Source organism: Rhincodon typus, chromosome 11 (assembly GCF_021869965.1).
Source record: "Rhincodon typus isolate 14 chromosome 11, sRhiTyp1.1, whole genome shotgun sequence".
In the NCBI taxonomy this organism is placed as follows: domain Eukaryota; kingdom Metazoa; phylum Chordata; class Chondrichthyes; order Orectolobiformes; family Rhincodontidae; genus Rhincodon; species Rhincodon typus.
Genome location: NC_063342.1, coordinates 29957141 through 29977412, shown reverse-complemented (window position 1 = coordinate 29977412; position 20272 = coordinate 29957141). Strand labels below are relative to the sequence as shown.

Genomic DNA, 20272 nt, shown 5'->3' with positions numbered 1-20272 from the left:
AGTCATTATCTCACTGCTGTTCACAAAATCTTGCTGAGTGTGAATTAACTGCTGCACGTCCTACAATACAACACCATTTCTTTAAGTGTTTTTACTAAGTGTTTTGGGAAGTTGTGAACTTGTGAAAGGCAACATATAAATGCAAATTTTTTCTTTGTTGTTTTGTTACTTAAGAGGAGACCTTATCGAAACATACAAAATTCTTAGGGGACTTGACAGGATAGATGTGGAAAGGTTGATTCCCCTTGTGGGGCTGTCTGGACGAGAAGGCATTATCTCAGAATAAGGGGTTGACCGTTTAAGATTGAGATGATGAGGAATTTCTTCTCTCAGAGGGTAGTGAATTTATGGAATTCTTTCCAATATTCGGCTGTCGAGACTGGGTTGACAGATATATTCAATGCTGAGACAGTCAGGTTTTTAATCAGTAAAGGAATTAAGGGCTATGGGGCAAAGGCAGGAAAGTGGAGTTGAGGATCAGCTATGATCTCATTGAATGGTGGATAAGACTCAATGGGCTGAATAGCCTACACTGCTCCTTCTTCTTATGGTTTTACATTGTAGAGTACCCACTAGATTTAATATAAAGTTATGCAGTATTCTATAGGTTATACTGGTGGGATTTTTCATAGTCACTGATCTCCTACAACTAGAGTCGAAAGTGGGAAGCCACCTGGTTCGGCAGGCAGTGGCAGCTGAGGACACATATTCCTAATGAGGGCAAATGAAGTGGCTGATGTCCCTATTGAGAATGAACCCCTCAAAGGCATACTGGATCAAACAAAGTGCCAGCACTCAACAACTCCACCAGTGCTACTGATCATGGTGGCCATTCCCGGGGCTGCAGCTTTAACCCAGTGGCCTTAGGTCAAGTAGTGTTCGGAGGAGCAAAGTTCTCCTGAACATATTAGGCTATTTTGAGCATTTTCCATGATTTCCACAACATGAAGAGTATGTGCTTTCTCACTTAGAGAGGTACAGCATGGAAACAGACCCTTCAGTCCAACTCTTCCATGCCGACCGGATATCCTAATCTAGTCCCAATTGCCAGCATTTGGCCCATATTCCTCTAAATCCTTTCAATTCATATACCCATCCAGAAGCCTTTTAAATGTTGCAATTGTACCAGCCTCCCCCAGGTCCTCTGGCAACTCATTCCATACACACACCACCCTCTGTGTGAAAAGTTGCCCCTAAAGTCTGTTTTAAATCATTCCCCTCTCACCTTAAACCTATGTCCTCTAGTTTTGGACTCCCCTACCTTAGGACAAAGAATTTGACTATTCACTGTATCTGTATCCTTCATGATTTTACAAACATCTAATTAACAACCTCACTGGAGTGCAATGATCTTCATCAAAATGAACTGAACCTGGATTTGATGGGTTAACTTGGGATGTGTGACAAGCGTGGTGGTTTTTTTTTTAAATGTTGCATTTTCCAGTAAATTAATGCTTATGTATTTTATTGCTCCAAGGAAAAAGCCAAAGCCTAATCGTTTCCGTGACACCGTCTGAGATCAAAGCATTAAAAGGACAGACAGTGAATATAAACTGTTCATACCAAAGTGAAGATGGAGAACAGCTGAGGATAAAATGGGGGAAAAAAGACAGTGCACAAGAGCTTTGTGATTATACTTACAATAAAAATAATATCAAGTATACAATATGGCATTGTATAGAACATATGAATATCACAGTGGATCTCTCAACAAACTCATCATCTTTAACAATCTACGGTCTTCACTTAAATGATTCCAGCATTTACTTTTGTCAGATTTCTATTGAAATACCGCCCCCTACATTAACAGTTAAAGGTAAAGGTGTACGCCTCACGGTGGAAGGTAAGTTCATTATGATACTGAGTTATAATGTAAGCTGGCATCAAAACTGAAAAGAAGTGAAATGGTGATTACACTTCAAAAATGTATTAAAGTAGCTGTAAATACTTTTTAATGTGCTGAGTTCCTGAAAGATGCTAAATAAGTGTAATTTCTTTCTTTATTTGCTGATCAATAGCACTAAGCTTGGGTTTTTAAACCATGCTGGTTGGCAGGAGAAGGGAAGACCATTGGGAGGTATTCAGTTCCTGGGAGTGGTACAAATGAGATTCAAAAAAACAAAGATGAGTAGCTGATAGAGAAAGAGAATTTGAAGATTAGAAAGTGAAAAGGAATGTTCTTTTTATTCCTTCTCAATAAATGTGAAAGAAATGCTGGAAGAGCTTCATAGGTTATAAGGGCAGGTATCCAGGTTTGGAATAAACTTGCATTCCAGAGGGTGATAAACATGAGGGGAAAATTGATCTTGAACAAAAACAAAGCTGGAATAGCTCAGCAGGTCTGGCAGCATCTGTGAAGGAAAAAGCAGAGTTAACATTTCTAAGGAAGGGTCACCAGACCCGAAACGTTAACTCTGTTTTTTCTTTCCTTCACAGATAGTGTCAGACCTGCTGAGTTTTTCCAGCAACTTCTGTTTTTTTTTCTTGATCCACAGCATCCACAGTTCTTTTGGTTTTTATTGAGGACAATTGATCTGGTGTGTTAGTTTAAAATAAGTCATGTCAAATTGGTAGATTATTTTCCACGTTAACCACTTATTTAGTGAGAGCAGTTGTAGTTTAGAGTGCGCAACATGGGCAGCACTGTGGCACTGTGGTTAGCACTGCTGCCTCACAGTGCCAGGGATCTAGGTGGGATGCTCTTCAGAGGGTCGATGGGCTGAATTGCCTCTCTCTGGACTGTCAGGATTCTATGAATGCGTGTTGTGTCCAGTAGTCCCGCTGACAATAGGAAAAAGATTTTAACTTACATAGTGCCTCTCATAACCTCAGGATGATCTGCAGAACTTTAAGGTCTACAAAGTATTGAATGACCAGATGAGGGATAGAATTGGTGTTCATTTTGGTACTGTTGGAAAGGCTGGAAGTGAGGTCCTTATGACAAGTGCAGGAGGTTTTAGTCAGTATCACCAATAGATGAAGGAAGGAATTTATGTACTGCCTTAGCATGTCACGAAGTACTTCACTACCATTATATTTCTAAATGTAAAACTGCGTACAGAGGCCGACAGAGCAGACAAGTTCCACACAGTAAGATCCAATAAAAACAGATAAGATAAATGACAAGTTAATCCGTTTTTGACACTTAATCGATTGAGAGGTATCGGCTACCTTGGATAGTCAATGAATTTACTGCTCTTTTCTGCATAAAACAGTGGGATCTTTATGTTGAGATAGCAAGAACTGTTGAAGCAGATAGACAGGACCTTGGCTGTGCCTATGACAATGCAATACAACATTGACATATCAGTATAAGATTATGGGCTGAATTTCCCCATTTTGAGTTAATGTGTTTTGTTGAGTGAGCTTCATGGAACCCAGTCTGCAATTGTTCAAAGCGATCTTTCTGCTCTTCTCCTCATTAAGTATGTATCGGGTCTCTACGGTGCCTTTCTTCATGAAAACACCCAGCCAGAGAGGTGTAAGTGCTCACTACTGCCAGGAATTTCTGACATTCATGCCACTGGCACCGTATCTAAAGCCCAGTACAGACACTTCAGATGCTGCAACGCAAGAACTGGTGTCTACACTGTGTTGCACAACAATTATAATTGAGGAAATGGCCCAAAAAGGGAAGCTGGCATCATGCTTCATTGATGGGGACCTGGAGGTGCTGTTGGATGGGATGGTGGCCAGGAGGCAATGTTTTACGTTAGTAACTACCAAAGGAGCTTTGGCCAAACTCAAACAACCAGGTAACAGTACCAACAGATTGAAGAACAGCTTCTTCCCTGTTGTTATCAGACTTATGAAAGGACCTCTCATATATTAGGGTTGATATTCCACTGCACCTTCTCTGTAGCTGTAACACTGTATTCTACATTCCGTTCTATTACCCTTATGTAAGGAATGATTTGTCTGGATTGCACATAAAACAATATTTTTCACTTTATCTCGGTACATGACAGTAATAAATTAAATCAAATCAGATTAAGTTTTTACTACACCACAGCTCCAGGTTCAAGATGGTGACGGAGTAGGATGCTCCAGCTGGAGCTCGTCCGCTTCACCTGTTTCTCTTCCTCTTAGTGGTTTTTTTTTTCTCCGAGCCTCCAACAGAACCAGGCCTCTGGCAATGACTCCCAGCCTCCAGTGACTGTTGACCTCCAGGCCTGGTGAATCGGCCTCCCGTGGCAGCCTCCCTGCTGGTGTAGCGGCCTCCCTGCTGGTGTAGCGGCCTCCCGGCACAGTGCCCTCTCAGCCCAGTGTGGCATCCTTGGCCCAGTGTTGCAATCTGAAGCAATCTCCCAGCCTCATGATCATCAAGGTGAAGCTTGGCACAGTCTGGAGCCAGGACCCGGTGCAGACCGGAGGCTAAGGTGCCAGCATGATCTGGGTTGGAAGACCATTGCTCTGAACTTTTATATCTACGACACTTGACATTCTATTTCTCTATTTTCTGAGATCTTGTAACTAAAGAAGCTGTAGCTAAGTGGTGATGTAAGTGATGACGTATAATCTTTTCAGTGTACTCCTTAAGTATATGTGACAACATTAAAACTAACACCTGACAGCGCAGGAAGAAGAACAATAATTTCCTGTGCTCCCCAAGGTTATGCATCACCAACTTTTCTATACTACCTCATGCTCCAAGCCCAGCTTATTCATCCTGGAAACTGGCTTCAATGAGGTTCTCTCTGGCTTCTCAGGCTCAATAATGCATTAATCTGTCACATTGTCTTGGATGTCTCTCCCAGTCAACGTCCTAACTCTCAGACTCAGCTTCGTCCCCAGAAGATTACTGTTGATCCCCAACATCTTCTGAGACATCAGTCCTTCATCAGTTCATGTGGGGAAGGGTACTGCATGCCTTAATGATGCAGCCTATGGGTGTAGGCTCTGCTCGTTCTCCTCCACCTCCTTTGTGGATCTTCACTTGCTGCTGCTCTCTCTGGAGGCTGTGCAGTAGCCAATGGAGATTGCTGTTCTTGCTGACAATGTTGGCATTGCAATTTCCTTCTTTCTTTTCTTCACATCTGAAGCAAAGTCACAAGGACTCCAGCCAAGTCCATGTCCATGTCCAATCCATGAGCAGATAATGTGTGGAGAATGTCGGGAATTGGAGACCATTTCATTATTTGTACTCCTGACCCCTGACATTAATCAAAATGGAGTCTTGTATTATATCCTGACACAGTGTGGGCATTCAGGCTTCCCAAGGAGGTTAATGTCAGTTTCAATAAGAGCTTATTCAAATATACATTGCACAACCAAAGTGTTCGTGCTACATTGTGGGATAGAATTCTGACAGTAAGCCACCTTGATACTGCCCCCTGCAAAGAAAATATCCTCAGTGACCTTGTCTGGCTCCATTTGCTTAGCTGACATAATGATAAACAAATTAGTGTGAACAATGGGTCCTGAGTGCTTGCAGCCATAGTTTGTAATATTCATTCCTGCACGATGAATGATCTGCCGATGAAGTCCAGATGATGCCAATTGGTGGTACCACTGAATTGGTGGAGGTATGAATACTGTAATTTCTCCTAACATGGCCTTAAATTCAAACAACTTGAACCTGCCCCTGTAGAAAGGAACAGCATCTTACTCCGCCCATTCTGCAAGTGATGGTAGCCATTTTGTACCATTATTCACCATCTGGCTTTGAATCAAAGGTTTTTTATCCTTGTGTTCTTGTCAGGAAGTTCCAGGCCCAGCCTGAGATGTACAATGATCATCCTATCCTTAATGTTCCTGTTTGTGTTGCTGTCCCTGTGTTCCCAGTGACTGTTCTGCCTCCCCACATTTCTATTCAGCCCATTTGTATAATCATTAATGTCCCCAGTTTATCTCCAGAGCCCATGAATTTACAAACTGCTTTGTACCTATTAGCATACACTCTCCCTGTGTGAAGGCCAGAGTGACAGTTACCTGTGGAAATTCTGCCTCCTGAGGCTCTCCATTTCTCCTATACTCAATGAGATCTCACATTACCCTATTTCAATGTAATTATTCCCTCAGTGTCCCAGTCTAATGAACAAAATCCCCAGACTTGAGTCTGTTTTCTCCAGGGCTCCATGGAATTCCCCCAGTCATTCATTGTCAAACCCTTTCACTGACTATAGACCATACCAAGGACTGATTGACAGGACAGCCCTGATTGAACACAGTCCCTAGATTGATGTTTCTGCTGCACACTGACTGACCGATTTATAATCTCATGCTGGTTGCACTTGACCTGCAGGAATAACCACAACCAAAACCCCAGAGTGGAATCGAATGAATCCCTTGACAAACTGTGATGATACCCTGTGACTTTTATTATTATTTGTTCATGGAAAGTAGGTGTCACTGGCTAAGGCAGTATTTATTGCCCATCCTTAATTGCCCAGAAGGCAGTCATCTTGTTGTTGGCCTGGGGTCACATGTAGGAGTTTCCTTCCCCAAAGGGCATTAGGTAAACAACCTGCAGTGCTTTCATGGGCATCATTAGACTTTCGATTTTTGATGAATTCAAAATTCCACCATTTGCTGTTGCAGGATTCGAACCTGGGTCACTATCATATTACCTGGGTCTCTGGATTAATATTGTAGCTATAATACCTCAAGGTCTTTGCCTCCCCACACTGACTGTTATGCCCCTTGATCCCACTAAAGCCTACTCCCTTTTGGCTTTCAGATGTGCCCATTTGTTTGAAAATGAGCCCACATCTGCAAAAGAATAAAAATAAGTTTGTCACCTCATTAGATGCTGGCAAATGCTACAGCTATGACATTGACGTAACATGTATTATAAAATAATATGTCTACCCTCTTGACTATTCAGTGCTCCCCACTGTAACAAGCTGCCTGACTCTATCTCTGCACAAAACAAATGCAAGCCGCAAAGACTGGCAGTCTCCAAGTAAGCACAAAGTGAGTGAGTACTAAGAAATTAAGCTAAGCTCAGATTCATGTCCCTATTCACAAAGCAACCTGGCAGAAGCATGCAAGTTATAGGTGTCCCTGAGCTCTAACGTCAAGTGTTGAAGGTCTGAAAGATATGTGTGTTGGCCTGAGAGTAGGTATAATGTTGTGTTGAGGCTGATGGTTTACCGCTGCCAATCTGCATAGATGAAGAATGGAGAAAGATGATGGCCAGGACAAGTAAACAGTGAGCTGCAGCTGCCAAGTACCTACTCTGATTTACAAGTCAGGAATTGGTACTGACTAGTTTCTCAGAGAAGGACATGAGGTTTGGAAATTGCACATAAATGAAGCAAGTTGGTGACTTAATGAGGTGTAAATGCACGGAGGGAAGGTAGTCAATATTCACGAGCAAGGTTCTGAGATCTGCTTCAAGCTTAAGGGGAGATTTGGGAATTTTTTTCTCAATGTCAAGATTCCGATTTTTTCATTCTCGCCATATTTTGCCAACTTTCTCACCATTGCCCATAATACAATAAAGAGAGGAATATTCCACTCTATATAGCAGAATCCTAGAGTGAGATTGGATTACACAACATGTTGATTCAAAATGAATGGTGGAACTAAAGATGGAAGCGTCATGGGTAAGAAACTAATTATTTGTTGACTTATAACATTCAAAATTTCCGTTCACTTATAAAACAAATTCAGTTTTATGTAATTTCATATAATTTTTGATGTTACCTTTTTTTTAGTGTGTTTCAATAACAGAATCAGATTCTGAACGATTTATTCTATTCCAGAATCTTGAATAGCAAGCAGAATGGTTTAATATGTTAAGAATTAATGTACTTTTCATTTATGAAACACTAGGTTTAATTAACAACATAAGAATCTTTAGCCCATCTATTTAACTGTGTGGAGAGAAAACAAAGCAGCAATTGTATATATTGAGTTTGTGTGGTCTGCTGTGGCTTCAGTCATTATTCTGTTCTTGATCTGCATATTGTGAGAAATAATGCTGTTCCTTTCAAATGAATTAAAACCAGCCGTAGTCTAAATAAACCACCATGTGCTAATACATTAAGCTGTTAATATTAGCTGCATCCTCATTAAATGAAATAAAGATAAACTGAAACTTTGACTTGGTTTCATTGTTACTCCAAGTGGTAACAGTGTCATCAACTGAATTGTGTCCCTGACTCTGAATAAAAAATATAATCCTTACATCAGTTTCAAAGCATTTGAGAAATCTGCTTTGGTTATTTATTAGAGGAGCGGTCAGATCTGGTATTTGAGAATGGGTCATGACAACGTGGTAGGTTTTGATGAATGCCTGGGGATTTAGTGCATCCTTTTACACTTTGTTTTATTTGTCTAAGTCAGCTTTATGACACAAGTCACACAGTAAACATTATGTAATACTCATCAAGCTGTTTCCAAATCTCACAAAGTAATAATTGACTAAGCAGTAAAAATAAATGACCAGGCAGAGTCATTACTGGATATTAAACATCTGATAATATTACAATTGATTTTCAGCTCAGCCAAACGTCCAGTTAATTGAAAAGACTCAGCCTTACCCTAATGAAGGAAGAGAGTTAATCTGCACATCGCTGGAGTTCTATCCTGATGACATTCAAGTGTCCTGGTTTAAAGATGGACAGCGAATTACCAATGGCATTAAGAATGGGACTCTCTATACTAACAGTGATGGCTCATTCTCCATCACAAGTGCCCTGAATCTTTCTGTACTTGAGTGGAATGAAGGTGAAATGTATTCCTGTCAAGTGAACCACTCAACACTGCCTGCACCAATCACTGAAAGGATTTGTGTTAGTTATCCTGGTAAGAATACTTGTGTGTTCTATCATATAGTTAGTAATAAACATAACATCTTACCGGATGGTTTGATGCTTCAACTACTGATTAGCATTTACTTTTCAGCATTCTTGGCATCACTCTACATTGCAAACCAGCTGTCCAGCCAACTGAGCTGACCAGGGGAACAAAGGGTTTTGTGATGCAGTGGCAGTGTCCATTCCTCTGGGCCAGTAAGACTAGGTTCAAGTCTCACCTGTTGTCCTGAAGGTGTGTCAAACAGTTTGAAATATCTTTTTTTATAGAGTACTAGGTATGGAATCTAGTGTAGAAGGAGCTGTAAGACTGCGTAGTTAATAAACTGTTAATAAACTGGTTTCTGTCACACTGGTGGGCTTGAATTGAAATCATCATTGGTCGAAGATGATTGCCTAAAGAAGTAAGATCATAAGTAGAGTTACTCCGGAGAAGAATAGCTGAAACTTTGTGCATAGTCTCAGGATATGACTTTCCAAAGACATTTGTGAAGCTGAACTTTGATATATGAAAAATGAAGTTGACATACGGACATGAATTACATCTTTGCTAAGAAAAAGACCATACATGACCTTGGCATGTTACTTCCCACTTAAAAAATTAGATGTAAAGTGTTCTCAATGTTAGAGGTTCAATAGTTGGACATTGAGGAAGGTTTGGAAATTCTATTAAAATTTATGAACAAAATGGATAAGAAGGATGACATATTAAATGTGCATGAGCCATGATCAGCCTTTGATAAATTTAGAAAGCAGGATGGATATTCTGTGGAAGAATACAGATTTGAATTTAACAAACTATATACAGTATTTCAAAAAATTCCATTTGGAGATGTCTAATTCAATGCTTGCCTTAAATTTTTGGAAACAAACAGAAACAGAAATTGCTAGAGAAACTCAGCAGATCTGGCAGCATCTGTAGAGAGAAAACAGTGTTAACATTTCGAGTCCTGTAACCCTTCTTCAGGGCTATTGAACTAAATGGTTGGACTGTGCTAAGGTGCCAAGTGAGGATAGAGTTAGAGTTTGAGAAAAACACAAACTTTTGGACTAGGTGTCAGAAGCCTTAAAATATCACTGGGCAAATATTCTCTGCCTTCATAGCTCAAATGGGACATTCAGCAGTAACACAAATAATAGAGGATTCAGTGGTGGTAGCAAAGCCAGATCACCCAGATATATGTCTGAAGCATCAACACAAAAGAGAGTCAAGCTAACCAGACAGAGGATAGGAATGAGATAGTAGGAAGAACTGCAGATCCTGGAGAATCTGAGATAATCTGAGCTGGATGAACACAGCAGGCCAAGCAGCATCAGAGGAGCAGGAACTGCAGCATCTGCAGTTCCTACTATCTCTGAAACAGCCTTCCTGAATGTGCTGTGTTTGGCAGTGGATGAATGCCCATTGTGTATTTGGTAGATTGGTTAGAATGTTACATAGATTACTTAAATAATAAGGACTAAAGTCAAGGAATTTGATGATTCTACTTGCTTTAGTTTTGAGTATGACTGTGTGCTGCAACTATTAAAGAGAGTGGTACTTCCCTGTGAAATAGCTGGGATAAACCACTTAGTCAGCACAAATGAATTGCAAAGTGAAACACCCTTCTGTTCAGCAGACCATCTATGAAAGAGACTACATAAAACTGGACATTGAACAAGACAAGGTAATTGATTCTGGAAATATCAATGGATTTACAGTTTTCATAATCCAATCATTAGTACATGCCTTTAACAAGCCCCAACTCTAATCAAAATATTAAGATGTAATGAAAATATATTCCAGGTGTTATTGGGCATCAGGGGATAGGATTTTAAATGATAAAAGATTAATTACCTGAAAACTACAATTGCAGTTTGCTCATCCATCTCCTCAAATTGTAATAACGGATCCAAGAATAAGGGAAGTTGAGTACACTAAACCTACACAAGAGATCAGCAATACGTGTGATTTGTGTAAAGAAACAGAGGAGCTTGCCACCCATAAGGGTGTCTCCTGTTAGCAAGAAGCTTTAAAGATATTGTGACAATCTTGAAAGTATAGGATGAGTGAAAAACATTTTCAAACTGCACTTTGTGGACATGGCAATTAGATTTAGTCAGTCCATATTAACATACGGTAAATAAAAAAGAATAATTGTGGGTGAGGTAATGGAGAAAAGGATAGGGACTGCATTAGGGGTCACTGGCAAAGTTGTAATTGATAATGTGGGAAGGGGTGGCATTTGCAGGAATGAACTTAGGAATGTGTATGAGAATATGAATATTGTGATAACAAACATGGCTAGGAACATCCCTTCAGTAATAGCTGAGTATGTGAAAGAAATTACTTGGTAGTGGATGACATGTTTAATAATTTAAAATTTGGTTGGTCTACTAGGAATTTAATATTTGCCCTGACTGTTGCAGGTCACACAGAGAACTCACTGCAAATTGCACAGTCCTTATCATTCGGTTTTGGGAGAAATCCAAAGAATTCTTCAGTATCAAGTAATCATGTCCCAGCTTGGGAAGGAACTGCAATTAATTTCATTTTTTCTGACTACTTCAATGCCCTGCATACAGGGACATGGTGTTCATTAAGGCTGAGGTTTCAGAAAAAAATTTGGAGAACCTTACAACATCATATAAGGCTATCAGAACTAAATGTGAATCCAGGGGACATAACATATTACAAAGAGAAGAGCAGAAAGAGCAGAAGGGTCTGAGTAAAGCTACAGGCAATAATAAAAAAAAGTAACTTTTCAGCATGGTAACCAATTAAGTTACATTGCTCAAGGTTAACTGGCATTGATTACATATTGACAGAATCTGTACAAATCGTAGAAAGTAATGATGCACCTGTTATGGACCAGACCAAATCCCCTCAAAATATATTACAAAGATCATTTAGACCCTAACTTTTTCTCATTTTAAAGATAAGATTATGGCGTTGCATTCCAGATGCAATTCGATGGATCAAACTACTCGACATTAAGCAAAAACAGTTTATTTTTACAGTTAAAACACAGACAAAATAAAAATAAAAGAAAATAATTGGCTTAACTGTAACTCTAAGAAAATGCTTAATATAATATATTTTAACTACTCCTAATTAACTGTTCCAATATAGTAACATCCCATAAACACACCTTTGACAAATGCAAATTTAGTAAAATAGATTGTCTCACATGCAATTCTAGCAGCAGGAAGAGATCCCCAGCTATTAGCTGTAACAGAGAGAGGAATAAGAGCTTCCACTTTCAGCTTCAAGACCCCAGCAACTGCAAAAGGCTAAAACTAAAAATTCTGGTTATGTTGGAGCTTGACCCTACCCATTCAGGTTACTTCTATTGTTCCAACTTTTAAAAAAACCCACCAAGGCCTCTCAAGCTGTTTTACTTTATTGGCTTTGAGCAGTCTGCTCGGTGCCTCTGTCACAACCTTTCTTCACAAAAGAATCAGGACAATAAACACCTCTTAAAGCCTTAGTATCGTCACACACCAAACAGTGTGCATTCTCATACATCGGACAATTATGAAATCATAATATGGCAGATGAAGGGCTGACTGAATAGGGACAAAGTGATATGTAGATGTGCAACAAGGGTATTTGCTCAAAGAAAGTTCTGAAATTTGGCACAAAAATAACATTAATGCCAGAAGAGGCCATGGCATGGAGGAATACCATCATTATAGGGAAAGCAGGGAAAGCCACTGGAAAATACAAACATCGGCTAAAGTGCAAGATAAGGGACAGAAGACAATGTCCATTGATTGACAAAATGAGATACAGATGTGAAAGTCCAGAAAATGCAGCTCTGAAAATAGATCTGAAGTGAACACGGCCCAAGGAAAAGATTATGAAATTGCAAAAGGGATTCTCATCACTGGACAGGAAATCTTTTAGCAGCAGTATGTAGCCAGATAGGAGGATGAGGAGACAATATGGTTTGACAAGAACAAGGACTGTAGAAGAGGTTGGGAATAATACAAGACACATAAACCTCATGATCAAGCAGTTTTAGTGATTCCAAAGAAATTTGAGGGTAAGTTAATAAAAAGAAACAAAAAAGGGTTGGAGAGCTGGAGAGAACTTGTTATATATCCTGCAGTACTAGATTGGGGACAGTTTAAAGATTCTGAGGAGGCTTGACAGTTATGATGTTTTGGAAATGAAGGCTATAATGAAATGTACACCTGTTGTTCAGATGTTGAGAGTAAATGAACATTAAAGAAAGCAAATTTAGAAAAATACACACTCAAGTTTCCAGCCTTGGGTGACCCAGCAAATATGAAGCTGATGCCTTTTAGAAATGCTTCACATGTCAATCTTGCAGATGGCTATTTCTGTATGGCAAGGTTATCATATCCTTGGTGGGAAAGATAAATATTTTTTATTATTCATTCAGCGGACAGGCCAATATTTATTGTCCATATCTAGTTGCCCTCCAGCTGCCTTCTGGAACCCTGCAGCCTATTTGGTATAGATACACCAATAGTGCTGTCAGGGATAGACTTCCAGGATTTAGACCCAGGCACGATGAGAGTATTTCATCTTCTGACTTGTAACTTTTAGATTGTTGACAGATTCTGGGGAGTCCGGAAGTGAATTACTCACTGCAGGATTCCTAACCTCCATCTTGCTTTTGTAGCCACAGTATATATCAGTGGTAAGCCCCAGAATATTGATTGTGGGGATTCAGTGACGGTAACACCATTGAATGTCAAAGGGTGAAGGTTAGATTCTCTTGTTGGAGTTGGTCATTGCCTGCCACCTGTGTGGTGTGAACTTTGTCTACTGGCTTGGGAAGCCAAGAAAATAAAAAGAGCAGTTGAGGGTATCTTGGTAGCTGAAAACTGGCCATTGTAGGATATATAGATACGGGACGTATTTAGCCAATATTCTGAAGGATATCCTATTCAGGAGGCAACCTGAGTAAAGTTTGCCCATAGAATATTTTGTGGATTCTCTTTAGGACCATCGTGACTATCTTCATTCGTTCATGGGGTGTGGGTTGTTGACATGACCTTGCCAACTTAAAGGCAATATTACAAAGAAAATAAATTTACAAAATAAATATGTTAACACAAGTTACCAATTGTCAAACAGACTATTTCACTAAAGATTGTGCTTACCTTAAGTAATTATTGGACATCTTCAAAGAGAGGTGCCTGTTAGTATGTGGAATTGTGTGGAATTATTAACAAACTGAAAGTCTCCATGACTCCGTCGTCCGCTCCACACTCCCCACTAGCCCCACCACACCCGGCACTTTTCTCTGCAACCGCAGGAAGTGCTACACCTGCCCCTACACCTCACCCCTCACCCCCATCTCAGGCCCCAAGAAAACCTTCCACATCAAACAGATATTCACCTGCACATCTGCCAATGTGGTATACTGTATCCGCTGTACCCGTTGTGGCCTCCTCTACATCGGGGAAACCAAGCGGAGGCTCGGGGACCGCTTTGTGGAACACCTACGCTCGGTTCGCGACAAACGACTGCACCTCCCAGTCGCGAACCACTTCAACTCCCCCTCCCGCTCCTTGGGCGACATGTCCATCCTGGGCCTCCTGTGGTGCCACAACGATGCCACCCGAATGTTGCAGGAACAGCATCTCATATTTCACTTGGGAACCCTGCAGCCCAATGGTCTCAATGTGGACTTCACAAGCTTCAAAATCTCCCCACCCCCGACCTCATCCCAAAACCAGCCCAGCTCGTCCCCGCCTCCCTAACCTGTCCATCCTTCCTCCCACCTATCCACTCCTCCCACCTCAAGCCCCACCCCCACCTCCTACCTACCAGCCTTATCCCCGCCTCCTTGACCTGTCCGTCCTCCCTGGACTGACCTATCCCCACCCTAACTCCCCGCCTACACTCACCTTTACTGGGTCCATCCCCGCCTCCTTGATCTGTCTGTCTTCTCTCCACCTATCTGCTCCTTTATCCACCTTCCATCATCGCCTCCCCCCCTCTCTGTATTTATTCCAGAGTCCCCTTCCCCTCCCCCATTTCTGAAGAAGGGTCCAGACCCAAGACATCAGCTTTCCTGCTCCTCTGATGCTGCCTGGCGTGCTGTGTTCATCCAGCTCTACACCTTGTTATCTCTGAAAACTATCAATGTTTGTGTAGGTTATTGTGCCTTATTTGTTTTGTTTTGTTTTAAGAAAGTGTGAGGTAAATATTTCAATCAACCTTTTCAGATATGATATGACACACCACTGAAGCAGGTGAGACTGAAATGTTGGTCTTCTGGAAGAAAGGGATAAATGGGAGCTTTATTGTGTTATAGGGAACATGATAAAGTACATATAATGCAACCAATCAATAACAGCATTATAATGCAGATACAAAATATGAAAAAAAAACATTTTTTTCTTTCATTAGCTTTGTTTAAGGATTGTGTACCTTTGAAGATCTTGATTTTGATTTAAAAAAGAGAATCTGTTAATATAGAATGCAGCTAAATAATGTATAGCTAAACAAGTGATTGGAGTTACTTGATTACTTCATTGACAGGACTGTAAGATTGAAGAGTTAATAAACTCTGTCCACAAAGAAACGTATTTTTATTTCTGTCTCACTGACTGGCCTGGATCCAAATTGATATTATGGAAACAAAGCTCCGTTAAAGACAATGCACTGATAATGGAATGGTATGATTTCAGTGTGTGCCTACCAATGAATTGTGAAATGTAATGTTTCATCATCAAATCTTCACAGATGGAAGGCCTGACAGAATTGTTACGTGGGCAATAATAGTAAGATTGATGATCCTTGCTATGGCCACACTGATTGCAATGGCAGCATTTATATCATATTTCAGATCTCATGTAAGTACTCTCATTTAAATGACATGTTATGAAACAAGTGTCACAACTGCTTTGTCACCAGGTTTCTTCCAGGATCAGTGAGCACAGGTATTGTATGATTTTGAAAATTTTTCAATTTGTATCTTTGTGGATTATTTGTTGACAACTCTTGCTTCCGAGATAACAGCACAGACTAACCAACCTCTCCCCAAGTTTATTTGCGATATTGTTTCTTTCAGATAGATGTTTGGTTGTATTCCATTAGAATTAGTTTCTCCTAAACCCACAAATTCACAAGTCAACCTAAAATACATGTATGTTTTCTATCAGTTTGGTTCTCGACAGTGTGTGAATAATTCCAGGTAAGAAAAATGTTCCAATCCTCCCATCATCGTCCTGTTATCATACTGAATAATATCTTCAAAAGTGAACTAGATCAATAGCACATCATAAAAGGTGATGAGTAAATGTTGAATGCAATAGGTCATCTTAGACGCACTTTCTCTGTTTTCTCTGAGTGATTTTTATTTCATCAAACAGTTAAAGAAACAACAGAGAGCACACAATGAAGTAAATTGTGCCCAATGGAATGTCATTGATATCTGAAGAGCTCTCGTCATTGTGTTCTTTGAGGTAAATATTCCTCCTTTGACTTTTCTTTTTTGGCAAACATTCACTAAATTAGTGAATGTAATGAAACCTACCCTATATACAATGACTTTTTTTTTGCAAACATCATCAGAAAATTTAATATTTAACTCATTTGTTTTACAGGTGTGATTTCTAACCTTTGATTGTAGAGGTTGTTTAAAATTCTGTCCAGAAAATGCCCGTAAGGTCTTTATAATCAGTCTGAAGTATAGTCACTGTGAAATGTAAAAACGTAACCCCACCCAACATGTAGCCTGTATTCTGGTGGGTGAATAAGTATCAGGCAGCCTGCCCCATCCTTAGGCCTATTGAGATCTGTAAGCTGCCAACTAAATGTCACTTACAGACCTTATTCTACTTTCCCTGTCTGAATGCATTCAGCACTTTAGGGTGGGGTTGAGGAAGAAGGAAAATGGCCATCCCACAACTTCACCAACTTGGGCAAAAAGGCAGGAAAGATGAGAGTTTCCTCCGTTGGGGTATATCCTGTGCCCATCGGGGACACTCCCACCACCCTCCAATACCTCTTTGTGCCTCCCCACCTCTGTATGTAAGCCCTAACCACCACCTCCCTGCTCCTTAGGAACCAACATCCCACCCCCACTTCATTAATGCTGCCCCTGGCTTTTTATCGACTTCTTGACTAGGGTGGTGATGGTATGGAGGGGGCACAAAATATGCCACTTCACAACTGCAAAATCCATATCAGTAATTTAGAGACAGAAACAGAAATTACTGCAGAAACTTAGCAGGTCTGGACGGCATCTGTGGAGAGAAAGCAGAGTTAACAGTTCAGGTTCAGTGACCTTTCTTCAGTTCATGCTACCAGACCTGCCGAGTTTCCTCAGCAATTTCCCTTTGTGGTTTGGATTTCCAGCACCCTTTGGATTTCTTTGATTTATTGGTTTTAGTGATGTTGATTGATGGATCAATATTGGTCAAGGCACTGTGGAAAGTCTTGTTTCATTCTTTTACATGCACTGTGCAGAGCAGATGGTGCATTGGTTTAACATCAGGAATTGAAAGATGGCACCTTGAATAGTACAGCACTCCAACCAGACTATCTACAGTTTCTACAGTAGAGTATTTGCTAATGGAGTTTGGAAAGGGCCCAAGATCCCCAGCAGCTGTGCTACTTATTAATTCAAAAAGGTTTTAAATGTTGCTCTTATGTGCAGCTTAGACACAGTCTGCCCATCATTCTTGTTGGATAAGTGGGCCCTCTAGCCACTTCTATAGGCTAATTCAGGAAAAATCATTGCCTGATGATTATTGCTGACAGTGTGGGTTAGGATTCTCTTTTGACTGTAACGCAAAAACTGAAATCTTAGCCCAGTATTTATTGCTGGTGAACCAATTCAGGAGATTAATGTAAAAGAAAACAACTATTATTACCTGACTTTCAATGTTGATCTACCTTTGAGTGTCAGTTGTATCAGGTACTGCAGGTACATCACAGAATCATTAAAGTGTTATGGCACAGTAGGAGGCCATTCAGCCCGCACCAGCTCTTCAAACGAGCCTCATTTCCTAGTGTCAATTTCCTGCTTTCTCCACACACCCTTCCATACTAATCCTATCCAAATAATCATCCAAAACCCTCTTGAATTCCTCAAATGAACCTGCCTCCATATTACTTCCAGCAAGGGCATTCCATATCCTAACTACTTGTCGCCTGAAAAATTTTTTTTTTATATAATCACATCGCCCTTGTTTCTTTTGCACAATATTTCAACCATGTGCAGCCATTCTTGTTATATGATTGAGCAGGAACAACTTCCCTGTATCTATTCTACCCAGCCCATCCATAGTCCATAATTTTAAAATCCTCTGTTGAAAGGGGTTGGCTGACAGAGAAATTTCCAATTCATTTTGAACTGGAGCATTGCAATTCCACACCCAAAATCTGTAATGCCTGAACTGGCAGGTTTTTAAAATTAATGCTTCTTTAATACATTTATCTAATATGGTTACATATCAGCGTAACGTGTAGTTAACATTTGAATTAAAGATATGGTCCTTAAGAAAGTAAGGACCAAGACAATCATTCAGCCCATTAAAAACAACCTCTCCATCAAACACGCAAAACATTCACTGTAGTAGTTTCCTCAGTTGGTATCCTATCCATAAAAATCTGGCAGAGGCATTGCAAGTGCCTGGAGAGAGTGGGGGCAGAACAATGTCTACTGTATGTGGTGTAATGTTTGCCATGCGGACAGGCCTAACACTGAAGGAGCAGGAAATCCGCCTACAGCTAAGAAGAGGAGGAACCCACACACCTGAAGTTTATTCACAAACAGGAAACATAGGCAACAAAAAAGCTTGTGCCTTAAAAACTGAATACTAGAGCTGCAATTGTGATTAATCTATTCCAGGAGCTTTATCACATGACAGGCCCCCACCTTTGCCCCACCCCCCCACCATTAGTCAGCCAACACATCCAGCCTTATGACACACTGTACTACTACACAAATTGGAAGGTAAAAAGACTTAATCCCCAATTCAATGATGCTGTCAGCCAAATAGCCAATTCCCCCATTCTGGCTATTTTTGTTTCTAGTTAAAAAATGCTCGAAGAAAATGAAACAATATTGATGTTGTTATTGTCCTATCCCTCAGATTCCCACGGGTGAGTTCAGCAACATTCGAGAGATTGAATTTCCAATTCCTGGAGACTCCAGTCTAATCCTAGAAGGATTACATTCACTCAATCACACCCGTCAATACTGCCAAATAAGTGATTAAATGATAAGATATTAAGCCAAGACTCCATCTTTCCTTGCAAATGGATGCAAAGCCATCCCGCAGTAGGATCTCACAGAAATGAAATTCAGTCTGATACTGCACCTTCAGCAATATGCAAGATTAACAAATTCTCATTGGCCTTCAGCACAGTCTTATTCTTTCTTTCAAAAGGAAATGGCGGTGTGAATGACTAAAGAATGCAGGGTCATATACCTGGTTTAAGATCCAAATTCACTGCACCTCCAAAAAACTATCTATCTATCTCAGTTACTATTTGCTTTCTTTAATTTAATCCCAGGTCCAAGCATCTAACCTGCTTCCATTTAATCAGCATGAGAAACTCTGGAGTGTGCTGTGCATTTCCAGGCTCAGCGCATTATCACAGCATTATCAAGCTACTCACAATTTCCCATTTCTATAATCATTCATTTAACATGTTTTTTTTGTTTCTTGTTCCCAGGATATTGATGACGAATTTGAACCACCTTGCCTCAAGTCAAGTGATAAAGCTACAACCAGACTTCACCAGAACAAATTACAGAAAACAGGACCTTGAAATCCACAATAATCTAATTTGTAAATAATGTTAAAACTTTGCTGTTTCCAACTTAAAATAAATATATTTTACAGTTCTTCTTATTAAAGACATCATTTATCTACCTTCCATAAGAAACTTATTTGCAACCAAATCTGATTGCTTGTTTAAAATGTACCATTTACATATTTTTTGACTTTATAATTCTATACCTACAATGACTGGACATGAGGAAATGTATGGTCAGGTGCATAAGATGCAAAAGACATACCTACACCCCATAATAAACATATACAGCTAACCAATAGGGAGTTGAAATGTGTGAAAAGAATGGACATGAACAAGATTTGTATTTATGCAGTTCCTATTGGTAACCTTGGGATATCCCAAAGTGTTTATAATGACGGCTATGTCTGCTCACACCAAGGAGCATGCACATTATCATGATACCTCTTGTAAATATAGTTAGAAATTCCAATTAACAATTTGTCAAGTAACAGAAAAACAGGAAGTCTCTAAGTTGTGAACAGGTTCTATTTTTGAGTCTGTTTGCAAGTCTATTTGTACACAATGCAGGACAACATAAAATAACTGTTCATAAGTACAGGGATTGTTCATACGCAAATCTATAAAATTATGCCCCTGTATTATCTTATCTGATGGGATAGGATGGTGTTCATAAGTACAAATGTTCATAAATTGGGCAACTCCACAAACTGTAAAAGAAAATACAACTTTTGTTTTAAATTTCAAAAAAACAGGTTAGTTTTGTGCACACGAG

General features: G+C 40.0%; 1 pseudogene; it reads left to right on the top strand.

Moving 5' to 3' along the window:
• The window catches only part of LOC125484417, a 20513-nt pseudogene extending 973 nt beyond the window's left edge, over positions 1–19540 (top strand).
• The last annotated feature ends 732 nt before the right edge of the window (positions 19541–20272 follow it).